The sequence below is a fragment of the Mesoplodon densirostris genome, chromosome 7 (assembly GCF_025265405.1).
Source record: "Mesoplodon densirostris isolate mMesDen1 chromosome 7, mMesDen1 primary haplotype, whole genome shotgun sequence".
NCBI classification, from domain to species: Eukaryota; Metazoa; Chordata; class Mammalia; order Artiodactyla; family Ziphiidae; genus Mesoplodon; species Mesoplodon densirostris.
The window spans coordinates 76901089-76917209 of NC_082667.1; the positions used below are offsets into that span (position 1 = coordinate 76901089).

At 35.7% G+C, this 16121-nt stretch overlaps 1 pseudogene; it reads left to right on the forward strand.

Moving 5' to 3' along the window:
- The first annotated feature begins 257 nt into the window (after positions 1–257).
- Positions 258–16121, forward strand: part of LOC132494202 (centrosomal protein of 78 kDa-like) — an 83263-nt pseudogene continuing 67399 nt past the window's right edge.

Below are 16121 nucleotides of genomic sequence, written 5' to 3' on the forward strand. Positions count from 1 at the left end.
ACCCTACCAGAAACAAAATTAAAACCACTCTAGAGGGAAATTTTAACAAACCAGAGCAGAGAGTATCCTAACCAGAATAGAATAATAATTCTGAGGAAGTTACTTTAGTTATTTATGTAATATTCAATGCATTTCCATGGCCAGGCCCTTTTGAAGAATTCTAAAACATATACAAACAATTCATTTACATCTTATATATCCCACCATCCAGAGCAAAATTCACTTAAGAACTGTATTGGTGGAAATTGGGCGGCACTATGGAGAAAATAAAACGGTGTTTGACGTCAAAAAACATGAAGGTAAGAAAGATAATGTCTAATTTTTAAATTATCCTGTGGTTTATTGAAATCTTTTGGAAACCCAAAATAGAGAAACCTAGGAGGAAATGAAGATTTAAATATTTAGAGATTTATCAACTCATCTATAAAAGCTTTATTAATCTCTTCTTTTAATAACATTCCTGAGAGGTATAAATGTGTCCAGTGATAGGGTTGAATAAGCCTGAGAGAATTTCAATTGTTTACTATTCTTGGTCAGCTCTTAAGACCTTTCAGGAGCATCTTGATTTTCATGGCCTCATCCAACAAAAAGCAGGATATTTTACAGAAAGTCCTGGGCCACTTTTTGGCTTGCTTTTGTGTTTATGTTTTTGGTTTTTTCACATTGGGCGGTACATTAGGCTACTTATTGCATACTCCCTCATTCATGCATGCATTTATTCAAACAATATTTACTGAGTTGAGACATTTAATTAACACTCAATAAATGATGTTTAGATGAATGAATGCGCTTTTTATCAAAGTAAGTGTAAGTACTGAGAAAAATTACAGAATGTATGATCCCAGCCCCACAAAAGCTTATAACTGTGTTGAGGATATAACAGATGCTGATGAAATAACTAATATATCATATTGGACAGTTTCTAAGTTCAAAAATTAGTTTTTATAGATAATCAGAGCCTAAGGAGGACAAAGAAGGGACAGTTCATTATGGGTTGAATCTATCAATAAATGTACATTTCAGATGAGATTTGAGATTGACCTTAAAGAAGAGGACTTAGATATATGAACAGAGAACAAAAAAGGCATGGTGATAGCATGTGCATAGATAGTGTGGCCGATATTTATGTCCTTCATTAAAGATAGTCAGAGATAACCCAAATGTAACTGTTTCCATGGGTCCATTCTCAGTATCCAAACAAAACGGCAAATCCTATCTTAGTAAAACTAATGAAAAACACAGTCTTTAACAAAGAGATTGTGAAGGAAAGGGAGAGAGAAAGGCTTGCATCCCACACCACACAACAAAACTTATTGAATTCTTTGTTTAATTTTCTCCCTCTGAAAATTTCCTCTCCCCCTCTCTGTACGTCTCTCTTCTCCCACATCTGGCCACACTCTACCAGCCATCTTTCCAGATCTTTCCAGAACTCTCCATCCTAGTTTCATTAGGCCACAATTTAAACATCTCACAGGTCTCCAGGATGCATCCCCATCACTTATTCCACAAAGACAAACAAAGGACACTTCTCAGGATCACGTTTCTTTGAAGGAAGAGGTCATGAGGAGTGATTATAAATAATATAAGGTGGAGAGCAGTGACTTAAAATACCATTTTTCAGCTTAGAATGTGAATACAGGGAACTTTGGGAAACTAGAAAATCTAGAAAGGATTCATTGATAATTATTTATTTTCAATGAATAAAAAAATGTAATAATACAGCTAAACTCTGACAGATTAACTTTTTCAAAAGTTGCTTTCACACACCTTCATGATTGGGATGTTTGATAAACACACCTTTCCTTCTTTACTTTCTTCTTTCTTTGCAGATACTGGCACCAAACTTTCAAACAATAAGAACCTTCCCATAAGTCCCTTGCCAGGCAAGATTAAGGTATAAAAATCCAAACAAATTTTTGAAGAAGATAACTGGTTGAAAGCATAAAGAGCTGGGGGGCTTCCCTGGTGGCGCAGTGGTTGAGAGTCCGCCTGCCGATGCAGGGGACGCGGGTTCGGGCCCCGGTCCGGGAAGATCCCACATGCCGCGGAGCAGCTGGGCCTGTGAGCCATGGCCACTCAGCCTGCGTGTCCGGAGCCTGTGCTCTGCAATAGGAGAGGCCACAACAGTGAGAGGCCCGCATACTGCAAAAAAAAAAAAAAAAAAAAAAAAAAGAAAAGAGCTGGGTTTCTCTTATTCAACAGTCACATAATGAGTAATGTGGGAATTGGTTTAAAAAGTCTCTCTGCATGAGGGGCTAAGGTTAAGATTAGAACTTCTGAGGCCAGAAGAGCAAAATGACTACAACAATCCACATATTTTCAAGAGCTGCCCTTTGGATGTGAGGGATTGATTTTTCCCACTACTTTTTCAGCAACCCAACTGGTGTCTTTATTAAACGACATAAGAGAATACAGTGTGGCCAAGAAGGCTTAGATTTCCTTAGCCCCAAGTCAGATATTCTCCAGTGACTGTCCACTCTAATTAAAAAGAGAGATTTACAAAAGGAAACTGGATACAACTGAGTGTACCTTAATTTCAACCCTTTACCTGAGTTATTTGTTTTGCTTTCAATTCTCTGCTGAACTGCCTACATTAATATATTTTTAAGAACATTTCCTTAAGTTGAAGTATTCATTCAGTATATTCATTTACTATAATTTAGAAAAGCCAAATGATTTAGGCAAATTCATTTCTATATTGCCACAGCAGTGTATTGTGAACTAAATGACACCTGGCAGTTCTTTACTCAGATACTAACTCAATTAGAAGGCAGAACAAGGATACCTACCCATTCAGGGAAGGAAAGGTCACTTAGCCTCTGTAGCTGTCTTAGGTCTCTCATCATCACAGTAACAAATTGAACACTAAAAACCATATGATCATCTCAAGAGATGCAGAAAAAGCTTTTGAAAAAAATTCAATATCCATTCATGGTAAAAACTCTCCAGAAAGTGGGCATAGAGGGAACATACCTCAACATAATAAAGGCCATATATGACAAGCCCATAGCTAACATACTCAATGGTGAAAAGCTGAAAGCATTTCCCCTAAGATCCAGAACAAGACAAGGATGCCCACTCTCACCACTTTTATTGAAGGTAGTTTTGGAAGTCCTAGCCACAGCAATCAGACAAGAAAGTAAATAAATAAAAGGACTCCAAAATGGAAAGGAAAAAGTAAAACTGTCACTGTTTGCAGATGGCATGATACATAGAATATCTGAAAGACACCATCAAAAAATTATTAGAGCTCAAAAATGAACTTGGTAAATTTGCAGGATACAAAATTTATATATAGAAATCTATTGTATTTCTATACACTAACAGTGAACTATCAGAAAGAGAAATTAAGGAAACAATCCCATTTACAATCTCGTAAAAAAGAATAAAATACATAAGAATAAATCTGCCTAAGGAGGTAAAAGACCTGTACCCAGGGAACTATACGACACTGATACAAGAAATTAAAGATGACACAAACAGCTGGAAAGATATACCATAGTCACGGATTGGAAGAATTAATATTGTTAAAATGACCATCATACCCAAGGAAATCTACGGATTCAATGCAGTCTGTATCAACATATCAAGGGCATTTTCCACAGACCTAGAACAAATAATTTTAACTTTGTATGGAAACACAAAAGGTCCTGAATAGTTAAAACAGTCTTGAGAAAGAAGAACACAACTGGAGGAATCATGCTCCCTGGCTTCAGACTGTGCTACAAACCTACAGTAATTAAAACAGTGTGGTACTGGCACAAAACATCGATTACTGGAACAGAATAGAGAGCCCAGAAAGAAACCCATGCACTTATGGTCAATGAGTCTATGAAAAAGGAGGCAAGAATATGCAATGGAGAAATGTCTGGGCTTCCTTAGGGATGGTTTCATCAATTAATTTGTTTTCTTAAATGGACCATACTTTTCCATGTCTTTGTATACCTTGTGATTTTTTTGGTTGAAAATTTGTCTTTCAAATATTATAATGTAGTATCTATGGAAATCAGATTCTCCCACTTTCCCAGGGTCTTCTGGGCTTTTGATTGTTGAAGGCTGTAGTAATCTGTTTGTTTAGGGACCTTTCCAAACTATTTTTGCAATGACTGTTTTCCTTATTGTATGTACGCACTGAAGTCTCTGTTCCTTTAGTTCATGTTTAGCTAATGTTTTGACAGAGATTTCCTTGAATTCCTGCAACTAAAACAAACAAAAACAAATATACACAAGCACATCCACATGCACACTCAAAACCACACACCTCTGCCCATTGTGAAGATTGCTGGATCACTCCTTCAACATTTAGCTGACCTGCATTGAGTTCAGGGCTCAGCCCATGGTCAAAGCTTAGAGACTCCTCTGGTGTTTTCAGAACATGCATCTTATCTTGAGTATGCATGTGGCTTTCTTAATTTCTCTGGGCACATGTGTACTTTTTGTAGGTTCTAATTTCCCAAAGAATCTCCCCCAACTTTGGCTCCTGCATCTTCTGTGGTCTATTGTATTTCAATGCACAGTCTTCTGCCCCAGCCATCTGTGCTTTGTTAGTTCACCTTGCACTTTTTTTGAGCAATGACCGCTGCTTTTCCAGACTGTGTTCCAAGTTAGCTAAGGCAGAGATAAGCATCTTGTGTCAGTCCTTCAGGTAGCTCCCAGACAGGTTAGAACGGATACACATGATAATCTGACAGTACGGTCTCTTCTGCTCCCTCCTGAAGCAGGATTGAGGGTCCCATACTAGGAATGGTCTGCTGCTACTTTAAGACTATCACTGCATTAAGACTCCAACACTTTAAGACCATCACTACACTAACAGTGGATGGGGCAAGGGCAAGTAAAAATGCCACAAAGCTTTCCTGCCATTTTCAAATTGCCTCTTCCCTGGTTCAGTATGTGTTTGGTTGCTATAAATCTTTGGCTGATTTCAGGACTAAGAGAAACTCAAAGAACCCCACAGCAAGAAACAGTACAATCAAACTCTCAGAAGCCAAAAGACACAGAAAGAATCTTTTCTCCCAAAGGAGAAAGAAAAAAGAAATTTGTTACAAAGCAGGGATCTTCAGAAAGATTAGAGCTAATTTCCTATATGAAACCATGGAAGCAAGAGGCCAGACATATTTAAAGTGCTGAAAGAAAAAAAATTGTCCACCAAGAATTCTATATTTGGCCAAACTGGTTTCAAAACTTAGGGAGAAATTAACGCATTCCCAGATGAACAAAGGCTGAGGGCGTTTATTTTACAACTTCCTACCACTGCCCTAGGAGAAATGCTAAATTGAACCTTCAGGTTGAAATGAAAGGACACTAGACAGCAACTCGAAGCTGTAGAAAGAAATAGAAATCTCCAGTAAAGATAAATACATGGGCAAATACTAAAGCCAGTATTGTGTTATTGGCTTGTAACTCTACTTTTTATTTCTTACATGATTGAAAAAACAAATGCATAAAATAATCATAAATCCATGTTATTGGGCTCACAAAGTATCAAAGGTGTAATTTGTGACAACAATAATGTAAAGAGGAGGAATGGAACTGTAGAGGAACAGAGTTTCTGTGTGCTACTGAAGTTGGTTTCAATTGAAATTATATTGTTTCAACTTTAGAATGGTAAATGTAATCTTCTTGAGAACCACAAAGAAAATATCAATAGACTATATGCAAAAAGAAATGAAAAGGGAATCAAGAGTTCACCACAAGAAAATCGGCTAAGCAGAGAAGTCAGTAATGGAGTAAATCAGGGGCAAAAAATGCATAAGACATACAGAAAACAAGCAGGAAACAGACAGAATTAAGTTCTTCCTCATCAGTAAGTTTTGAAATAGTAAGTGGATTAAGCTCTCCAATAAAAAGATAAACATTGGCAGAATGGACTTTAAAAACAACCATAATCCAAGTATATGCTGTCCACAAAAAACTCACTTGATTTCAAAAGACACAAGTTGCTTGAAAGTTAAAGCATAGAATAAAATATCCCATGCAAATAGTAACAAAAAAGAAGGAAAGAGAGACAGAAAAAGAAAGGAAGGAAGGAAGGAAGATAGATCTGGGATGGCTATGTTACTATCACACAAAATAAACTTTAAATCAAAAACTATCACAAGAGGAAAAGGAGGCCACTATATGTTGATAACAAGTCCAATCTATCAAGAAGATATAACAACTATAAACATATATGTACCAAACAACCCCCAAATATGTGAAGCAAACATTGAGAGAATTGAAGGAAGAAATAGATAGTTCTAAAATAATAGTTGGAGATCAATACCTTGCTTTCAATAATGGAAAACACATCTAGACAGAAGATCAGTAGAGAGGTAGGGGGACTGAATGACACATTTAACCAACTAAACCTAACAGCCGTATATAGATCACTCCACTCAACAACAGCAGAATACACATTTTTCTCAAGTACACATGGAACACTCTCTGGGAAAGACCATATGTTAGGCCACAATACAAGTACCAATACATTTTTAAGAAATTGAAATCATACAAAGTATCTTGTTTAGTCACAATGAAATGAAGGTAGAAATCAATAACAGAACCGTTGATAGCCATTTCCCATCATGCCTGCCACACATGATATAAAGCAATGAAGGGAAAAACATAATTTACCGCTTAGAAAAGTGGGAAAGAGGACATACCATTGACACAGAGTGTGTGCTGTTTCCCGTTGTCAGGGATAGAAATAAATTAGCATCATTTATTCATTAGTGTGTTAATTTCTTGGTCAATCATTGGGCAGCCAGTGTTTCTGCCTGATGGGAAGATTTCCTATACTCAGTGTTGAGTGGAGCCAACCTTGAAAGGGACATTTTAAAGGATTATACTGTGATGGGCTTCGCAGTACCCTTCCTCCTATGCCAGTATTTAGGCTGGGGTATTTCCATGGAGTGTGTACAATCGTAGGCCCCACTTCACCAGAATTTAGTTTGACTCGTTTTGTTAATACATTCCCTCAGTACTTTGTCTTTTGTAACCTTTTGCATTTACTTCATTCTTTATTATCACTGCAAAACAACTTTGCTTCCTGTTCAGATGCCAAAAAGTGGATATCAATACCTCCTGAGTTTTACACATCACAGATCAGTTTTGGATATCAGGGACAGAGACAACAGCTATTTCCAATGACTCTGAGACATACTTTGAACATGTGATTAAAATGTTGAGTGTTGAAATGTGTGTCGAGCTCATTATAGTTGCTCTAAAAGGATCAAACTGCAAAGATTTAAAAATCTTTACCTTTGAATAGTTTTCCTGTGCTGTCCTTTTGTGTCAGACTGTTAATGTGCAGTCTGGCATCTTCAAATAATGTGGCTTTGTAACCAATTATTTACATGTTGTTTTATCCACAGAGAATCTTTTTTTAAAAAATAAATTTATTTATTATTTATTTTTGGCCGTGTTGGGTCTTTGTTGCTGCACAAAGGCTGTCTCTAGTTGGGGTGAGCGGGGGCTACTCTTCGTTGTGGTGTGCGGGCTCCTCATTGCTGTGGCTTCTCTTGTTGCGGAGCACGGGCTCTAGGCGCTGGGGTTTCAGTAGTTGTGGCACACAGGCTTCAGTAGTTGTGGCTCATGGGCCCTAGAGCACAGGCTCAGTAGTTGTGGCACGCGGGCTTAGTTGCTCCGCGGCATGTGGGATCTTCCCGGACTAGGGCTCGAACCCATGTCCCCTGCAGTGGCAGGCGGATTCCCAACCACTGTGCCACCAGGGAAGTCCCCACACAGAGAATCTTAAGGTCAAAACATACAACTCGATTAACTACACTTCCTCCTGTTCACATTTCCCTCATCTTTTCTTCATCTTCTGTCTATGTTTCCTTGGCCCTGTTTATATTAAGTGCTTTTGCCATTATATTTGATTGTCTGTATTCCGGTGAGTTACCACAATGCTTTATGAGACACGCTAGGATATAAATGCATTTAAGTAATATGTATATATATATATATATATATATACACATATATATGTAGTTTGCTTGAGTGCAGTGTTTTTTGTTTTCTGTACTGAATTCATTAGCATGGGTCAGTATAAACTTTAGCATAGGTTGATATGTAATTTGTAAACTAATAAAGTCTTAAAAGTGAGGAAATAAGTCTTTTAAATTTAATTATTTATTGTAAAGAGCAGAATAGCATACATAAACAGGTGCCTAATGAAAACTTGTATTCTAATTTGGAACTCTCATGAACACCTATTTTTTTGTTCTTCTAATGGTATGATAGTAGGCCATTTGATTATTTTTATTTTTATGGCTTTAACTTTAGAACAATGAAATATTCATAAATTTTAAAAAGTATTTTTCTTTATTTCATGGGGGTGGGATACTGGAGAAATGAAAGGTCAAACACCTATTGAGGAATCCATACTTGTCTATATAGTGTGTACTTTTATTTCAACAACTGATTTAAAATTCCTAAAAGGATGCTATAATAAGTTATTATGCCATTTTACAGACTGAATTAAGTGAATTTCAGGGAGGTATGAAACTTGCCTAAGGCTATCCAGCTGCCAAGTGGTAGAAGTGAGAATTAAATCCAGGTATACCTATCGCCAAAGTTTCTGCTCATCTCTTTACATCATCCACTTTTAATAGCCAATGCTTTTCTGCTTACAAATATGACTGAGGTTTCCAGACAGTCAACATTGCTTTTTAATCAGATAGAAAAATTATTGTTGCTTCTCTAAAGACATATTCCTTTTCCATTAAGTGACTTTAGTTGTTCAGATAATACTTCCAGACAGTAGTCATCATACAGTTGGAGACTAAGAACAGAACTCAGGGATGTGTCTAGCAGTCAGTAAAGACCAACTGGGCTCACTGATGGTACTTACGGTCATTTCCTCTAGACTAACATAATCTTATTAATAAGACCCTAATAATTCACAGTACTGCCCTTGCCTAATTGTTTGTTCTCCCTCTATCACTCTCTCTTTCCCCATATTATTATTATTTTTGACAATTTTTGGTGAATTAAATTCAGGGATTAGTATTCAGGAGCGCTAGTCACAAAAGCAGAGAATCTTAGCTCACACCAAAGGAAGAAAATAGAGAAAAAGTATAAATTATATGAATACACACATATCACACATGTACCAACTATATGTTGCACTTCTCCAAAATCTATTCGGTATCTGCACATTTATTGTATATTAGCAGTAAGACAAGAAATGAGCGTAACGCTCTGTTTACAAGATACAGAAAACAGACCCAAATATGGAAATTACTAGCGATGAGAATGGGGAAGAAAGACTACAACAAGGAATGTAGATGATATTTTTGTTTCTTAGCTATGATGCCAAATATTGAACTTTCAACTTGAGACAAGGAGGCCATAAAAAGTTGTATTAGTTTCCTAGAGCTGCCATGACAAAGTACCAGAGACTGAGGAGGTTAAACAACAGAAATTTACTCACTCACGGGTGTACAGGCTAGAAATCTGAGATAAGGTGTCAACAGGATTGATTTCTTCTGAGGTACCTCTTCTTGGTTTGTAGATGCCATGTTTTCCTTTTGTCTTCACATGGTCTTCTCTCTGTGCATGTCTGTGTCCTAATATTTTCTTTTTATAAGGACACCAGTCATATTGAATTAGAGCCCACCCATTTGACCTCATTTGACCTCAGTTACCTATTTAAGGGCCTTATCTCCAAATACAGTCAGATTATGAGGTATTGGGGGTTAAGACTTCCACATATTAACTTGAGCAGGACACAGTTCAGGTGATAATAGAAGATAAGAGTAATTTAAGCAAGTAAGTAACTATTGTTTACAGTGAGTGGCTTAAGGATATGAATTTACTCAAGAAAAACAAGAAGAAATTACATAACACTGTGTGTTATACAAAGATATTAAATTAATCATCATAACATCCTGTGAGATGGGCATTAAATTAGACTAAGCAAGAGTAAGCAACTTATCCAGAATTGTATAGTTGGTACTTTCCAGAATTTAAACCAGGTATTTTCCCAGTTTCATTCTACGTTATATATTCATTTCATTATTTGAAATGAATTTTGAGTCTTCATTTTGCTAAGTTCCTGAAGTTATATGGGGATAGAATGGAGTTGGATATTTTCAGTGACATTCACACATGGGGAAGGAAATTGAGTCCAGAAGCTTCAGCAATGTTTCCATGGAGAACGCTAACAACAGAACCAGAAACACCGTTATCCTTTTGGTTCAGTGATCTTTCCTAAAGCACTACAAGAATCAATTTTAAGAAGCCCAATGTTTTCCAAACTTTCACCAATGGGCTCTGTAGGGTCCTCTAACAATATCTAAGAGACTAACTAGTTTCACATTCCAAGCCACTTAAGACAAGGAGTTCTGATTGTTCTCTGTGAGGAAATCAAGTGACAATCATAGCTGGTAATTTAGGATAGTTTGTTTCTTCAGGGCCCAGGCAAAACCTAATACACAAGTAATAATCATTGTTAAGTGCATCTTTGACAAGGCTTCATCAAGTATCAAAGAGGTCTATAAATTGGGAGAAATTATGATCAAAGACAAACATAGACCACAGATATTTAATTAATGCTCAATTATTTATGAGTTTAACTTTGGTTAACCTGATTTTCCTTCTTCTAGACAATTTCCAATTCATCTCCACGAAGAGACCAGAATACTTACCTTCCAAAACAAGATTTATTGTGTTCCTTTAATTCAAAGCATACAGTGACTTCTACATTCACTCCACCAAGTTTTGCTAGGAGAGAAAAGGACACATTATATTTTGTCTTGAATTACATATGCCACCATACTTGACTTAGCTCATCCTACTGGAAGCACTTTTTTTTTTTTTTTTTTTTTTTTTTGCGGTACGCGGGCAGCCTCTCACTGCTGTGGCCTCTCCCGTTGCGGAGCACAGGCTCCGGCCGCGCAGGCCCAGCAGCCATGGCTCACGGGCCCAGCCGCTCGGCGGCATGCGGGATTCTCCCGGACCGGGGCACGAACCCGTGTGCCCTGCATCGGCAGGCGCACTCTCAACCACTGCGCCACCAGGGAAGCCCCTGGAAGCACTTTGACGCAGATTCTACAGTGTTGTCTTACATCCTCTACGGAATCAAGCCAAGGGAATCACACATAGTTACAGCTGGTAAAACGTTTGTTCTGGGTTGATACTTTTAGCCTTTACCACCAAGACTTTATCACCAAGATCTATCTTTACAGGCTCTAAACAGGAGACCTTCTTGCCTTCCGTTTTCATATTGACAAGGAAGGTAAAGGGAAGAACTGAGGAGTACCCAAAGTCAGCTAGCAGCCAGCACAGATAAATCATCTGTGGAGATATTGTTTCTTTCAAAAGATATAAACATGAGAGGAAGTCCTAGTGTTTGAAACAATTGTGCATAATAAAATTCCATGAAAACCTAGAAATCCAGATGCAGATCAGTAACATATTGGCTAAATAAGCTGTTATGTTCATGCAATGGACAAGTGTACAGACATTAAGAAGAATGAGATACTCTTTTCTATGAGATTCTCTTTTCAGTGAACTCATCAGTGCTGCAAAAACAATGTTACATAATACTTTTTCTTTAACATTATATCAGGCATCCTCATCTTGTTCTGCATTTATTGCCAGTGTTACTAAAGTTTATCATTTACCTCTTTCTCTTTTAGACATATATTTTCTTCTTATTTTGGAAGCATTCATCAATCCCTATTTTACTCTTTCTTTTAAATTACAAATGAATATTGAATTTTATAAACTATCTTTTGGGGGCTAATTCAAGTGATTGTATAGTTTGGCTCTCCTTGGACCTTGTTATATGGTAAATTATATTTTGTTATTTTATATATGCTATTTATTATATATCGTTTATGTTTACTAATTACATTTATTATATTATAATTACATTATAATTAAGGTAGCATTTTGTTTTAGATAGACAAAACAACCATTGGAACAGGAAGCATCTTAAAATTAGATGCAAGAGCATAAGGGAATTGAGATTAAACTAAAATTCACATTTTGGATCAGTAGCAAAAATTATTCAACAAAAGTGGGAAAATATGGCTATCATTACTAAATTCTAGATACAGCAAGTAGTTAAAAGTTAAAAAATAATGAAACTGTAAAAGTATCAGAAACCTGGGAGACATGAAATAAAGTATTCATGAGGAATACCTTTCTAAGATACAAAGAAAAAAGGATACATTTAATTATATAAGAATTAAAATTTGCCTCATGGCAAAATGCACTACAAAGGTCAGAAAACAAGCAAAAGAAATTGGGAAATATATTCAGAAATGGATATGCTTTCTTTACAACTTTTGAGAGAAGCACATGTTTCTTTTTCCTTTAACCTGTTATGGGGGTATTAATCTATAATGTAACTGCATGGTTCCCTTCCTTTAACCTGTAATGTGAGATTTAATCCATATGGTAAGTGCATGGTTCCTTTCCTTTCATCTGTAATGTGAGTGTCAACATGGGGCAGTGTTTCCAAGCACAGACTTTGGGTGTTCCTGTAGTGGTCCCATCACTGACCATCCACAAAAACTTACAAATGTTGCTTCACTTTCCTGGGGGTTAGAATCTTAGCTAAGAAATGGAAGCAAAATAGAACTTTCCCACAGGGATGATAGAAGGTTTAAAGGAGTAAATATGTAAGTGACTTAGCACAGTGCCTAGTACAAGAGAGATCAATATAAGTACTTATCAATTTTTTAAAGAGACAGATGAAAGAAATAAAATGTGGTGTTTTCAATCTATTGATATATATTCTTGACATTAAACTACCTTTTCATTCATTGGATGACCTAACTTGCTCATGCTTTTTCTTACTCTAGTGAACTTGGGTAGCTAATATCATAGTTTAAAATTTTTGCTTTTATATTTACAAGTAAATTTGACGTGTAAATTTCTTTTTCCTTACAGTCCTAATCTATTTTCAGTATTAGGATTGTATAGACTTCATAAGATGAATAAAGGAGCATTCTTCCTTCGCTATCTCTACAAGTTTTTCTTTGTTAATATTGATGTTATCTGCTTAATAGAAGTTCGATAGAATTCACCTCCCAAATGATCTGGCTGGGTCTGGTATTTTCTTGGTGAAAGATTGTAAACTATTGACTTCATTCCTTTACTGGTGAAAGAACTCCAGCTATAGATTTCCTCTTGTGTCAGTTTTGGTAAACTTTAGGAGCTAGGAAATTGTCCACTTTACAGAAATGTTCAAATTTACTGGCATTTTATACATTCTCTGTTTGTACTCTCTGCTATAACATTGTCCTGATTCTTCCTGTATATTATTTACTTATGTTTTTGTTTTGCTTAATCAAAGTGTGTTTTTTAAATCTTTTCAAAGAATATTCTTTTGACTTACTAAATCACCTCAATTTATACTTTTTTCTGTTTTATTAAGTTCTGCTCATATCTTTATTTTCTATTTTTTCTATGTTCTCAGGGTTTATTGTTTTACTCTTCTGATGTCAATTAAAACACTTGGTTATTAATTTTAAGAAATCTTTTTAGTTATAAATAGTTGAACTTTTTGAAGATTCCAGCTTAGTTGTAAGTATCTAAGGGTCAGCTCGTCCACATTGTTGCTAGCCTAAGGCTAAGTTCACCCTACCGCAATGTATATATTGACATTTTTTCCCCTCGACTTTCTGTGTTTTGCTACTTCTCACTTTTCTTTGGAGAGAAGCCCTTTGAAATACCCTTAACTTATTTTACAGCCAATAAGTCTTTAAAATAATGTGTATTTTTAAAAGATAAATCTACTTATATAATTAGGCAGGGCTTCCCTGGTGGCGCAGTGGTTGAGAGTCCCCCTGCCAATGCAGGGGACACGGGTTCGTGTCCCGGTCTGGGAAGATCCCACATGCCGCGGAGCGGCTGGGCCCGTGAGCCATGGCTGCTGAGCCTGCATGTCTGGAGCCTGTGCTCTGCAACGGGAGAGGCCACAACAGTGAGAGGCCCACACACCACAAAAAAAAAAAAAAAAAAAATTAGGCAGAAAATCTGACCTGCCATATTTTTACAAACAGCATAAATTCACTCTTCTCCATGATTAATCTGCTGTATTACACAACCTTCGAGTTTTTAGCTTTATCAATGACATGTACTTGAAAAATGTTTTAAAGATCCTACCCAGTCTTTTAAAACATCCTTGTTCCTTGTTTCAGTTCTAGTTTTATGTATATTTTCTGCCTTGCACCTGATTATTCCAACATCTGATGGATGGCCTTGGGAAATCTAATTCTGGTATTGATTGTTTTTTGCTGATTCTCTCCACTTCTAGCTGATTTCTTCATTATTGTGTAAATTTAGATCATGAGCTCATGTTTACCTAAACTTTATCTGTGGGAATGCTATAGGCCTGTGTTGAAGGTCTACCTCTCCAGAAAGGGTTTAGTTTTGTGTTTGGAATACCACCGATTTGGGAGCATTTTAAGTTAATTTCTTAGCTTCTGTTTGCAAGACCGCATATAAATTTGCAACCCAAACACTGGGAACACGGATCTGGGGTTCAGAATTCTCAAGATTTCCTACCCGTTTCCTACCCAGAGCAGAGGCCAAGAGAATTTGGTCTTAGTCTCCCTTTGCCAGCAGATATTTTTTCTCCTGGCACACCCTTTCATTGAAGGTGAAGCTAGGGATAGATAGGTTTAGTTCTAACTTCCCATCTAGTAGGGATGGAGTCTTACCTCCTGCCTCTCACGTGGTTATGGCCATTTAAAAACAAGTCTCTATGTCAGGTGTGTCATTAAACTATGGCCTGTATTACAAATACAGACAGATGCCTATTTTTATGGCCTATGAGCTATGAATAATTTTCACATTTTAACTGGTAACATTTTAAATGGTTACATAAGTACCTAAATAATATCCTCAATTTTGCTCTTTGGTCTACAAAGCCTAAAATATTTGCCACTTGGCTCCATAAAAACAGGATTTCCAGCTTCTGTTCTAAGCTATCAAGATCTTCAATCCACTCCTAATATAGCTATAACTCTCACACATGTACCACCCTTCTTTCATGGGTCCTGGAAATTGCTACTGCATACTTCAAAAATCAACCACGCATTTAAAAATAAGTTGTGTACATTTAACCTAGCATACCTAACCCTTTTCCTTTAGGAGAGTTTTTCAAGTAATCTTGCCCACCGTATTCTTTAGAGCTTCATTAATAATGGCAAAAAAATTAAAACAACTTAACATTCAACAAATGGGAATTGTTCATAACAATTATAGAAGCACATACAGTAGAAAACTATACACTGTTATTGAAACAGTGAGACAGAACTAGTTTTATTCTTAGAGAACTATGTTTATTTAGGTCCCTTTTGTTTAAATAAGTATATTTCTGTGTATGTATGTATATAGTCATGTATTTATATACACATACATTATTTGTATGATATAGTTATATAAACGTATGAAATACATACCTATACACATACCTTTGATTTATATTTGTATACATACACAGGAATATAATTATATATATTATATAGTTATATACATTGAACTGAAAAATGGTAGTATACATATATATCGTGTATAAATGTGTGTCGTCTATGTGCATGTGTAGAAAAGCAGGTTGAGAGATATGGAAGCATGAGTTAGACAGGGTTCACGATTATAAAAGTAGTTATGTGTAGATAGTGAGGTTAAGGCCCATTTGATTGAAAATATTGCATATTTTTATATCAATTGTTATGATGAACAGATTCCTATGCAAATAAAATTATAAATAGCTATACATACTTGTATGTGTAATGTATAATTAAAATATATATAGTTTTATAGATGTATTATATTTATATAACAATATAATTGTCTTATACTAATACAATATGTATTGTGTTATATAGAATATATTAACTATAGTGTATTATATCAGATAATAATAATTATATATTTATAATATATATAAATATATATATTTATAATTTATATATTATGATATAGTTGTTTTATAATCAATATTACAGGATATATCATATTAATATTATGAACATATTAACCATATAAATATACTTCATTACCCATATATTTTGTATATAATATATGCTAGGCAAAAATATATATTAATATAATACATAATTGTTATACATTAATATAAATATTAGTATATTAAATTTATATATCAATATAATATT